This window comes from Ips typographus, linkage group LG4 (genome assembly GCF_016097725.1).
Source record: "Ips typographus isolate SLU linkage group LG4, UJ_Ityp_2.0, whole genome shotgun sequence".
NCBI lineage: Eukaryota > Metazoa > Arthropoda > Insecta > Coleoptera > Curculionidae > Ips > Ips typographus.
The window spans coordinates 10,724,757-10,737,271 of record NC_138425.1 but is presented as its reverse complement, the minus strand read 5'-3'; the positions used below and the strand labels follow the sequence as shown (position 1 = coordinate 10,737,271).

Here is a 12,515-nt window from a genome sequence, read left to right as displayed (position 1 = left end):
AACCGTCTCCATACTAATTTTTGAATCCGTTTAGGATAAGTGCGATATACGAAGATAGAACACAGAACCCCACTCAGAGCATTAATCATAGTTTATTAGATTATGAATTTGTAGGAATAAATTGAAGTTACTGCAGAACTAAAACTACAATAATTGTGTTTTTATGAAAGATACTGATTAATCACAAATTAATGCTATCTTAGTTAAATTATTCAATGTCAGTCAATTTTCCTAAACTAAAAACGGATTTTTCTATTTGGTTCATATTTTTTGAGTTATTTAATATTTAATATAGATATTAGTAGTTCTCCGTTAAATTCTCAGTAATTTTCCAAAAATATTTTGTTACGCTTCTTTTTATTTTTCAATTGTGAATAAACGCTTGGTATTTTGGAAGAGTGATGTTAGTGTTTTAAACTCACTCCAACCTTTCACAAACCAAAAAAAGATCAGTTTTTCAAACTCTCAAACAGTCTTGGCTCAGTCATTTTGACAACGTCAAAAAGCTCAAGAAGCTTTTAATTCGTGTGGGTAAAAAAACGTGGAACACAGTGATGAATTCAACTAGCTATGACATTTAATGACAGGCTTATAGTCACCTGACAGCTATCAAAACTCATTAAACAGTGCCGTGAACTGTAAAATGATAAATAGTTGCGTCTTTCTGATGAATCACACCGCAAATTGTTAGTGTAACTCTGTAAAGTTAAATTTGACAGTTGTGCCGTTAAATGACAGTTTAAGACATTAAATTTGACAGCTTTGACACTTTACAGCGTTGCTTATAGTCAGGTGACACTTATTATAACTATTAAAACTCATTCAGCATTGAAAAGAAACTATCAAATGCAAAAGAGCTGTACCTTGTACTTACTCTTTATTAAAGCCACAAATTTGACATTTTTGATACTGTGACACGTTTTTCACATTACCTCTGACAGCTGTCACCTGTCAAAACTCATTCAGCGCTAACATACAACTGGAATATGCAGTTTAGTTGTATTTATCTGATAAATCGCATTCCAAGTTGTATTTATAGCTCCATGGAGCTAAATTTAACAGTTGTGACATTAACAGATACTTTGATATGTTTTTTAACGTCACCTGATGGCTGCCAAAATTTCCAAAAAATGTTTCCTATCGTCAGAAGAGACAAATTTGGTTCAATAGACCTGTAAACACATCTTACATTGCAATTCCTCAAAGCAACACGTCTATTTGACATTTTATACTTTCAGGTCCCTGGTGAGTAAGTTTTGACAGTTATGACAACTGTCACGTGACTTATTGTCAGGTGACACTTATTATAACTATTAAAACTCATTCAGCATTGAAACGAAACTATCAAATGCAAAAGAGCTGTTCCTTGTACTTACTCTTCAATAAAGCCACAAATTTGACATTTGTGAGACTGTGACACGTATCTTATATTACCTCTGACAGCTGTCATCTGTCAAAAACTTATTCAGCGCTAACGTACAACTGGAATATGCAGATTAGTTGTATTTATTTGTTAAATCGCATTCCAAGTTGTATTTATAGCTCCATAGAGCTAAATTTGATAACAGTTGTGACATTAACAGACACTTTGATATGTTTTTTTATGTCACCTGATGGCTGCCAAAATTTCCAAAAAATGTTTCCTAATGCCAGAAAAGACAAATTTGACTCAATAGACCTGTAAACACAACTTAAAATGCAATTCCTCAAAGCAACACATCTATTTGATATTTTATACTTTCAGGTCACTGGTGAGTAAGTTTTGACAGTTATGACAACTGTCACGTGACACCAGCAAAGTATTTCTCTGATTCTTAACATCCTAACTGTCAAAGTTTGGCTCCATAGAGCTTTAAACGCAACTTCCAGCGTAATTTCTCAAATTAGCAACTAATTCTAATGTTATAATTTCAAATCACTGGTGAACGGGTTTTTATAGTTATGACAGCTGTCACGTGACATAAGAAAATTATAAATTGTTTCTAAACGTCAGAATTATTCAATTTGGCTCCATAAAGCTGTAAAGACTGCTCCAAGAAACATATTTACTTGGCATTGTATAATTTCGAAATAGTCAGGCATTTTCTCCAAAAATGTTTTTCTGTAAATTTTCCGTCTCTACATAATAAAACATTAAGAAGTTAATGATTATTGTTCTTTGGCTATTTTGACTGTAACTCTGTATAACCATTAAAAAAACAAAAACTCTGTAAAGTTCGGTCCTGTATTGTGAAATAAAACATAACCACAACTTTATGTCGGTGAACCGAATACCCTATAGGATGACACATGGTTGTTTCTAGGGCGGAGTGAAGGGTGACCCCATGTGATCCTTGGGGGGTGCACAATGGGCGTCGAAGGGAGGGAACTTAATTAGATAAAGGGGGATTGCAAACTATCAGCCCTCTTTTGCATAAACTGCCTACGAGGCGACGGGTTTATGGGTGAGAGAAAGGGGCACAGCATGGGGTTGCGCAAATAATTTAACCAAGAGTGTCAGATTTAATTGTTTACCGTGACTAAGCGCAACTTTAGTCTTACCCAGTAAAAAAGATTGTTTTTCCAAGTTCGAAATTTTGACTGAAATAATTTAAAAACCCCGAAATCGATCATGTAATCTGACAGCACAACAAAAGCTTATGCTTGAGGCCAAAGGAGCGTAAGCGTGGCGGAGATATGTTTTTGTATTTCTTTAAGAATACGGTCCAACTGGTTTAAACGACCCCCTTAAAGACGGATAGATGTATGGTTGTCATGGATGATTCAGAAAAGCGATTTTATTGATATAAAATGGTCCACGAAGAATCGCAATGTGATAGAAACAGCTGAAGCTGTCTAAAGAATCTGACAAGCATAACAAACATTAAACTGGATGATACAACCTTGTTATTTTAAATGGAACACCGTGTATATATAAATTCTGAATTGCTTCATTTAAGATTTAAGTTTTGTACTTGAATTTTCATTAAAGCTTCAATTTTATATTTTTGCTGCAAAAGCAGCAACATTTCACAAGTTTGTGTTTATTTTTAAATCTGTAATATTTTGGTATAGAAACATGAAATAATATAATTTTAATACAGTGTAAACGACCTTTTATTTTCAATGATAAAATACAAAGAATTCCATTAAAAAAACAGCCCCCTGTATGATTTAGTATAAATTAAGATATTAATTTATTATGATTTAGAATTTTAAAAAGTTGAAAAACATCAAAAACTACAAACAGAAGAAATAAAAACTTAATTTAGGGTAGTTTAAGTTTATTAATTAGTGTTGTTATTGCGAGACCTTCGTAGAATTTAAGATTTTTCTTCACCAAACTGGAAAACTTGCAACATTTGGTGGTACACAAAGGCGGAAAGTTCCAATCAAACTTTGGCTTGAGAGCAACAACCACATTCATTTTAAATTATCTGGAAAGAACATCACAGATAAGTGCATTCAAACGAGTCATTAACAGCCCAATACCAACGTTTCAAGAATTATTCCATAAAATTTGTAAGAAAGGAAAGGCAATGTGTGTATCCTGGGGACTATTAAATCCTAAAGCAGTGTTTTAACTTATAACAGAATTGTTGGTGTTTTAAGAACTTCTCTTGGTTTTGTGATATAGATTGCTTATTTATTTCCTTTTGTAAATTTACCCAGCATTCAATTTGGTTTTGTTGTGTGATTTATTTAACGTGTTTTTTCAATTTCAGTTCAATTTATTGTAAGAGCAGGTAGGTACCTCAGTTAAAGAAATTATCTAATTTTATGATTGTTTATGTAGAAAACTAGACTTCTTAGATAAAAAAGAAACTTGAGTGTACTTTTTTAAGATTTTATTTGTATATTTCATAATGTGTAAATAATACAATTAAAATAGTAATTTAACCTACTATCTGATGGAAAATTATTTAACAGTAGCATCATCTGTTTCTAGCCCTATAGTCAGAGAAGATACGGCAAAATTTATAAGGGCTAATTCTGCAAAATAATGGCATTTGATCAAATTTATGTATTAAGTAACTTGTATCTTTCTAATATTACCTGAAACTTATTAGAAATTTGTTTTTTCAACACTCTGCATATGGATTTTGACAACACCATTATAACCATAGCTTCAAACACCTTTTGTTTAGAGTCTTTTAGAGCAATTGATAATGGGACTTTTTAAATTTGTACCCTTTCAAAGCATGATAAGCAAACTCCAAATTAGGCAAATAAAGGTACCTGAAACATAAGCTATTTAGTATTAGCAGCTCATTAAAACCTCTACCAGAGTCCTTTTTATAGTATTAGGTAAATCACCTTGTTAGCTTCTGCTAAATACACCTTTACTCTATATCCATGTTTCTTCGAGAACCACTGGCTTGAATAAACTTGGTTCTTGTAAAAACTCTTCTTGGGAGTAAGTAAATATATGGGCTGTTTCATTGTGACAGTGTTTTCTATTAGAAAAGGCATCCTTTTCTGTTCCACAAACTTTAGTTCCTTCAGAATGTTTCACTGGGCCCCTTAATAGTTGTAAAGTGTATTAAGAAGGTGGCATTTCCAAAACTGACTACAGAAACACACACACATTATCTAGTCTCACACGTAGTATCGCAGTTAAAAACAAGTTAAATCAAAATACTCCTTAAAATATTGTAAAATTTACATCAAAAATAAAAAATGTCTCTTTGTTTACTTTTTGTCAACAATGGCGGCCGATTTGTCCTACGGGAAAATAAATGGACCATACATAAACTGTAAAAAGTAGCTTTGCTTTTAAATGCTATCAAGCTTACACCTACATCATAGTAAACACATTATATTCTAGTGTTTATATTCATCAGGGTCATAGTTTCTATTTTTATATAATTTTGCTTAATATGATAGTTTGCAAAGCCGGTAGAGTAAATCAAAGTACTGTTTTGTTTTTTTGTTCTACTAATTTTTGTGACAAAATTCAGTTGGTAATAGAGATGACAACACTTCAAACGTAATCCGCCTTCGGTAAGCAAAAGGCAACAGCTTAACATTCTCAACTTGTCATCAACAATGGGCTAAACAGTACCGAATGAAAAATTGTCCATTTAAAACATCAAGTCATTGACGATTTGGAGCACATAAGAGTACAGAGAGACCGACACCGGCGTTACGCTTTAATCTAGCCAAACACACAAACAATGCTACAGAAAACGGTGTGAAAGTGACATTGTGTCTTTTTGCACACTGTGAAGTTCTGTTGACGAGCACACAATGCCCTAACCCCGATGCGGTACTTTAGAGCCACCGCACCAAAAGGACCGAACGCCGATCGTCAATTGCCAATGGACTCGGTCAGCTACAAGTAATTTGCTTTACTTATGGTGCCGACAGAAAAGGATCAGTCGAAAACTACTTGACTTTTATGGCAAAAATTATAGTGCCCATTTCAGTCTCTTATGGAATTCATTCATTCGACCCAGGTGTTTAGGAAGGAATGTAGAATCTCATTAATTTGACTGTCTCCAACACGATCCTATATTGGAAGTTGTTACATCTCTAACTCGTAAATTAAGTTTACACTGTGTTGTCTTTAGTAAAGTTTTACTATCCTAAACTGAACTTTTTCCAAGTTTCTAACTAATATAACCCTGTCCAAACACATTTGCTGTATTTCTCTTGATCGTTCCAATTTTTTGGTTTCACTTACGGATATAGAGATAATAAGCACGGATGATACCAAAAAAGACATAAAGGATGTCAGAAGGAATAAAAGCCGAAAGTCTGCCCAAGAATCAGACGTTATCCGAGCGGAATATCCTAGCGTTGTTTTGTTTTGTTTCCTTTATTTTGATTGTTTTCAGTTTTTGGAGTGTACGAAAGGGACAGACGTGGCAAAACTGTAAATCTCGTTCGGCATAACCTAAATAGGACAAAAAGATGCGTTTTTTGACCCGAATTGTATTTATAGATAAACTGGCTGGGTTAATTTTGTGTGATCAACAAAGTTTAAACTTAAATAAATGAAACCCAGAATCGGTCAAAATGTTTCAGGTATATAAAAGTTAACTGGTAGAACTGAAACGAAAAGCACAGCGAATTGCGGGTCCACCCAGCGATCTCTTCATTCAACTTGCTCAAATATAAGCATAAAAGGTTCATTGTGACTAGAGCAAATTTATAGCTAGTTGAACCCATCTCAAACATAATATATGAAGCTCTTTATTGTGCGCTATATTAACATTTTAGCTTATGAAAGTGTTTCCCTTTAAACAAGATTTTTATTGAATAAATCCTATGCAGAAACTATTGCAATGGATGCAATATTGAATCAAAGCTGAATATTCAATATTTACCGTGAAAAGAATTTTTTCATCTTAGTTACCCAATAATAGAAGTGTAAAGCTTTGTGTTTATAGAAACAATAAAAAAATAGGATAAATCAATGGTCGCACACGCGATGAAATATTGTCACGCGTTGCATTTTCATCGGGACATCTGCTATTTGATCATAAATAATACAGAAACGGTTGAATGTCAGCTGAAAGATGCCTTTTCATAGGTTGTTTTCGCCTGGATGATTTTATATTGCGGTTAGATACCTTCTTCATCGTTTTGTTACTGTGGCGATTTATTTACAAAAGTTTAGGACGGTTTGGAGTTTAGGTTTTGTGGGTAAGATTTTGGTGCAAGCTGAGAAACAATAAAATGAATCGCAAGTTTATAACGGAAACCGATTTATTCATGCCAAGAGCTAACCTCTCACATTCAATGGCACGGATAATAAGGAAAATAGATTGCTCTCTCGTTTTCTGGAAATTCTCATTTGGAAAACCTCTCTATAATTGACATGTTAAAGGAGGATATTTGTTATTCAGGCAGTTATTTTCCTACATCACCCTTAGTTCGTAAACAACTTGTTATCAAATGTAGGTTTGTATTGATTCTGAGTAATTGAGCTACTATGTAAATGGACCTTATCGGTTACAGTAAGATTTTTATGTAAAAACTTAGAATTTCGTAAAAGCTAACTTAATTTCAAGTCAAACTCCAGTAGTTTCTCTGTCTAGTAACTTCAAAAGTCTAGTAGTAAAACTTATACTTGACCACATTACTTATGTTTACTAGTAAATACAATAATATTTTTGGAAAATGTTAGATTCAGATACATAAAATATAAGCGCTATTTTAAGGTACATTTTTACAGTGTTTTGCTTTCTTAGGTTTGTCAGCATGCCAGTTGACCCAAAAACATTGAATTTTACTTAAAAGCTTTAATTTGAACCATAATATTTGTTGTTGTTGCTGTAATTATATAATATACAAAATTGCACTTATGCACTTTGCAAAAATGACATTTTTTCAATTTTTGAATGATTGTAACCTTTTTATGTGAACTGTCATTAGAAAGAGGATAAAAAATACTACAAAATGAGCCAAAACTGGTCTCTCTAGCTCTCCATGTTACCGAGATATTGAATTTCAAAAAGTTGTAAAAAAAGACCCCTGATACCACCCCCCATTTTGTGGATTGGACCCTCCTGGAGCAAAATAAAAAAATTGACAAAATTGCACTTTTTGTAAAAATAGCATCTTTTTTGACACGTTGCTTTGACCCTACATTACTCCCTTACTTGACAAGTTACGTCAGAGTGTCATAGAAAACAAAAGATAGAACAGATTTCAAGCTTTCCAAAAATATCCCCCCATGAGTTGACTGATAACACCGTTTAGCCGCTAGAGGGCGTCAAATTTCCTTACTATACCATAAATCACATATTATATTGTAAATATTTTTTAGTCAGATTTCATGTATCTCTTAACTCGGCCGAGTTCCTGGCAAAGAAATGGTTAAAATGTTTAATTTTAGGTCTAACTCTGTTAGTTTTTGAGATATCAAAAAACCGACTGCACCAGCGTCCTTTCCGGAAAATTTTAACATAAAATGACACCGAGACGTCACCTGTAACTTGACAAAAAAGTTGTATTTTTTGACAGTTCCATGCCGCCACTTGCACCTCATTTTAGAGAAAATTTCACGTAGTTTCAAAAAATTACAGACAGAATGGCGTTCCAGGCCGCTTTTAATAAAATGCATTTTTTGTACTTCTTTCATCTAATTTAAGATCCTTTGGTATAAATATGCCCTTTGCTGTGCATTGAAACCCTCCTGGAACAAAGATTATTACGCAAGAGGCGGTCAAAGCACAACAAATAATTTTTAACCTGCAGAATTGTTCTGAAGAATTTGCTATCAGTTAAGTCATATTTCAGGATTAGTGACTACGTTTATATCGAGCAAATTGAATCCGCTTATTTAATCCGATCAAATAAACCGCCATAAAGTCCTAGATATAAACAAGGGAGATTAACGATTTGGATTGACTAGTCGATCCTAAATATTAACAGGATTGAAACACTGAATCCGATTAAAATGCTACTTTTTAAATGAGATATGAAAGATTGAATAATCTGGCATTTGACAACTGAGGTTAATAAAGACAAGTGAATCACCAGACAAAAGTCATTTGGTTTAAGTTTAAAATTTCTGTTCAACGTTTTGTTCTTTAATATTCCTTTTTTGTCTGTTTGTGTTTAAAAGATCTGTTTTGCAAAAAAATTTGTGGTTGGATTGCACTGGTTTCATCGGCTTGTTCTATATCGATTGACCAATCCAATCAAAGCTAAATACGAATAAAACGGAATTCAACTTATGATTGTTCTATCCGCTTCAGTAATCGGATTAAGATTACACGATATAAACGAAGTCAATAATTAATATTTCCAAATATATCTGTATTTTAGGTCTCATCTTATTTAATGTCTAATTTAGGTTAACTGTGGTTTTGACTGTAAGATTTTAGACCTGATCTGTCACAATCAAATGTCAACGTAATTTAAAGTGTTCATAAACCCTTCTTAGCGATGGTCGAGAAAATGGGATTACGTTCCTTATTTTTGGATTTGCGGTGTAATTACATAAAGCTACACTTTATTGAATGTTTTTTTATGATAATTTTGTTAAATGTTTTGTTTGGTTTTCATTGTTAAAAGACTTGTTAATCTGACAGATTTATGATTAGGCATTTTAATTGGTCTAATTGACTTTCTTTCTAGTTGAGAGAAAGTTTTATGATGTAAACGATTCATAGATAAGAAAAAGAACGATCAAGAACCGTCGTATCTATTGAGAAACAGATCGGAATTGGCATTTTTTCGATAAAAACACAAAAGAAATTATGTCTTTATAGATGGGATGGGTCCCATCGATTCGGGCGAGGAGAATGCGCAGTTATTTTCGCCTCAGCCACCGCTGGAGCCCGAACTCTATACCGCGGGAAATAAGTTGGGAGCGTGCATGAAATTTCGTGACGCAAACACTTCGATTTTCGGAAAACTTCTAACGGGAACTTCCATCGAAATTCGCGCGGTCTAATTTAAAATTTTTTCAGTGTTTGAACACTACTTCTAACGTTTTGGATATTGAAATTATTTTGAAAAGGTAAGTAGTTTCACTTAGTATAGTTTTAAGTACCAAAGATTATGTAATCAAAAATTAAAAACAGATTTAAGATCACTACAATTTTTTAACTATCTAAATTGTCACTTAGTTTTTTTTTTTAATTCAGTTATAACTAGAAGGCATGGAATATACCAAACGTCACAAGGGAGGTTAAACTGAAACAAAATTAAGTGACCTTTGACTACAACTCAAACACACCCCTTTGCCTAGCTACTGCCCTAAATAAACACACTTCTTTTTAGTAGCACTTGTCTTCTCAATTAAGAGGCTTTAAATATATTTAGCCAACAAAAACAAAACACTGCCACTCAATGTATTTTCTAAAATTTCGATCCTGAATCCCTTTACACGCTTCCGCATATTGTCATAATGATTAATTTTGCAGTGTTTTCGCTCTAGATATGAATAAACCGCATTCGTAATGAGTTTGCATAATGGTTAATTATTGCAAGATTGTTACGGTTATTTTGGCTTCCTATTGAATTAATTGTTAGCCACCACTAGTGTGATTAATGTTAAACATTTATTTTCCTTACTATTACTAACTATATTTGATGATTAAAATAATTATTACTTTAGACAGTGAACTAGAAATTATTTCGAAATTACGCAAACCCACAAAATTTTGCCCCATGGCTAATTGCTGAAATTCCTAATCTCAAAGTTTGTAGTTGAGGTAAAATTATACTAAAGACTAGAAACCATTGGAATTAACCAGGCAAATAGTAATATTTGCACCAATGCTAAGATAAGAAAAATTATTCAGTCGTAAATCTGGGTTTAAATTATTTAATTTTGATGGAATGTTGCTGGTAAGGAGCCCAAGTGCAATACATTAAAACTGTATAGCGCAGTTTTACGAGGTTGTTTGTTCTGGAACACGACACATGGTCCATTACAAATAGGTAGTAAACGAAACCGTGCATTAACGGTACATGAGGTACACATAACTAAACTTTATGTTGTTTTATGCAAGAAGATCCAGGATTTGTGTTTCAGCAAAACAATAATTTCAAACATACATCTCGCAAGTGAGTTTAACAAAAATACGTTAATTTATAATGCTTATTATACTTTTTGTTTTCTTCATTAATGTTTCAAAAGTGTTTTTGATACGTAAAGAGGTAAAGGAGTTAAAGCTTAATTCATTCATTTCTTCTTTTACAATTGTTAATTGCTGTTTCATTGATTTGTGTTTACTTACAAATCAACTTCCTCTTAATTATTCACTTGTTTTCAATTCATGTTCCTATAGTAATTTGCGTTTGATACAATTTTGCCCAATTAACTTCTAGTGAAGCTATTATAACTGAAATTTTTCTAAGAAACACTTTTCCTGATTTCCTATGCTTTTACAACAAAGAAAACGTTTTCCAATAGGACTGATTTGAATTCAAAACAAAGGAAACATTATGCGCCTTACATCGCGTTTTGAATAAAAAATACTTCAGGTGTCCACTTTGACTTTGAACACAAATATAAATCCCTGAACAGAATTTTCTATGACGTTACTACAAATTGGTCTTAGGTTACAACTTGTAATATACAATTCAACATTCTAAATAAAAACTTCAAGTAACCTTTAAGTAGTTTGTTATTAAATAGAAAGTCAATCCAAATTTTGACTTAATCAAGTCTGATTTTAATTAAACTCATCTTTTTAACTCCTTTCTTTTAAATTGGTTCTATACCCAAACAAGTTTTTGAGATTATAATGGAAATTAAAAAACGCTTCTTTAATTAACAAGATCCTGCGATTAAAAAACGTATTCTAAGTAAACAAAACAAAATTTGAAGTAAATGATTTCCGGGTGGCCTGTTATTTAATTAAAAGATTCCGGAAAACAGGAAGTCGTATTCTTAAAAGGATATCTTATTGAGTTCGAAAAAGTTTCATTGTCAGCAAAACTAAAAAAGTTTAAAGTGGATTTCTTCATTTCGGTTTTGTATTTTACTTTTTACAGATTTTTAGTTATTATGTAAATTTTTGATGTTGAATTTTGTTGCACTAAACCTTGTTAAGCACTGAAATTTATTCCGGCATACCGTACGATCACGTCTCGCTTTATTTCCTCTTCACTTGATATATTAGACGCATACCCAAATGTAAGTTAGGTATTTACCCACGTAACGTTTGTAATTTATTTCCTTCATCTCCCTTACGTTGAATTTAGTACAATTTTGCTCAACATTCCATTATCCTAATTTAATTATTAGTTATTACTCTATGATCTTGTTAACCTATGAAGCATACCACATACATAACGAACTTATATGGTATGTAACAGTTACGACAAAATTAGTTTCACTTTGAAATTTGAGTAAACGTGCTCTTATAAAGGCAATTTGGAGCTTGAAATAAAGCAGTACTTGAGAATTACTTATTGAACAGTTTAGTAAGTTTAAATTAAATATTTGGAACATTTTACGTATAAAACAGAAAATCCATTTACTAAAACACCGTCCGGATTTTAATCAAGGTTAGCTTTAAGCCAACCGTAGCCATAAATTGGCAGCAACTTTTCGAAGTAAATTAAACTGGAATTATTCGGTAATTAAACTTAATTAGGGAAGGGCAAAACTGAAACAAAGAACTTATTTCATCAACTTCAAGTTTTAAAAAGAGTTCTCTGTTGTGTAATTTGTCGTTCTATAGTCTGCCACAACCAACAAAATGCAAAACTGTAACAGATGAACTTTACACAGTTTAGTAGGGGTGAAACTTACTCTACGTGGCACAAACCACATTAAAGTCATAATTTTATTCGCTGGTATTTCATTACTTCACTCCCTTCTTGCTTGTGGTAATATTGGAGGAAATTTCCACATTTGGATCGTGGATTTGAATTACATCGTTTACATCACATTCCACATGGAGTCAAATAACACGGAAATTTTAATTTTCAACTCGAAGAGCAAATTAAGTTTTAAATATATCAGTTTCTGGCATAAAAAGTGTTCTGGTATCGATTTTTGAGGTATCACATGAAACTTTATTTTCTGTAAAAACTTGAAGGTTTTGAGTGTGACATTAGTT

The 12,515-nt window shown here is 32.5% G+C and overlaps 1 protein-coding gene and 1 long non-coding RNA gene across 10 annotated transcripts in view; one reads left to right on the top strand and one right to left on the bottom strand.

The window, feature by feature from the left end:
• Positions 1 to 3,856: 3,856 nt before the first annotated feature.
• On the bottom strand, positions 3,857 to 4,679 carry LOC145728413 (uncharacterized). Its single transcript, XR_014178087.1, has 3 exons — positions 4,297 to 4,679; positions 4,036 to 4,218; positions 3,857 to 3,972 (listed from the first exon to the last, which is right to left on the bottom strand). It is a non-coding gene; the product is annotated as an uncharacterized LOC145728413 (long non-coding RNA).
• Positions 4,680 to 9,281: 4,602 nt separating this feature from the next.
• The window catches only part of LOC145727912 (uncharacterized), a 38,474-nt gene continuing 35,240 nt past the window's right edge, over positions 9,282 to 12,515 (top strand). For 7 of the 9 annotated variants that reach the window (XM_081977772.1, XM_081977768.1, XM_081977769.1 and 4 more), the window contains exon 1: positions 9,283 to 9,457. The gene's annotated coding sequence lies outside the window, so the exon portion shown is untranslated. Of the gene's footprint in view, positions 9,458 to 12,515 lie in introns of all 9 variants that reach the window. The other 2 variants (XM_081977773.1, XM_081977770.1) reach the window with 1 other exon arrangement.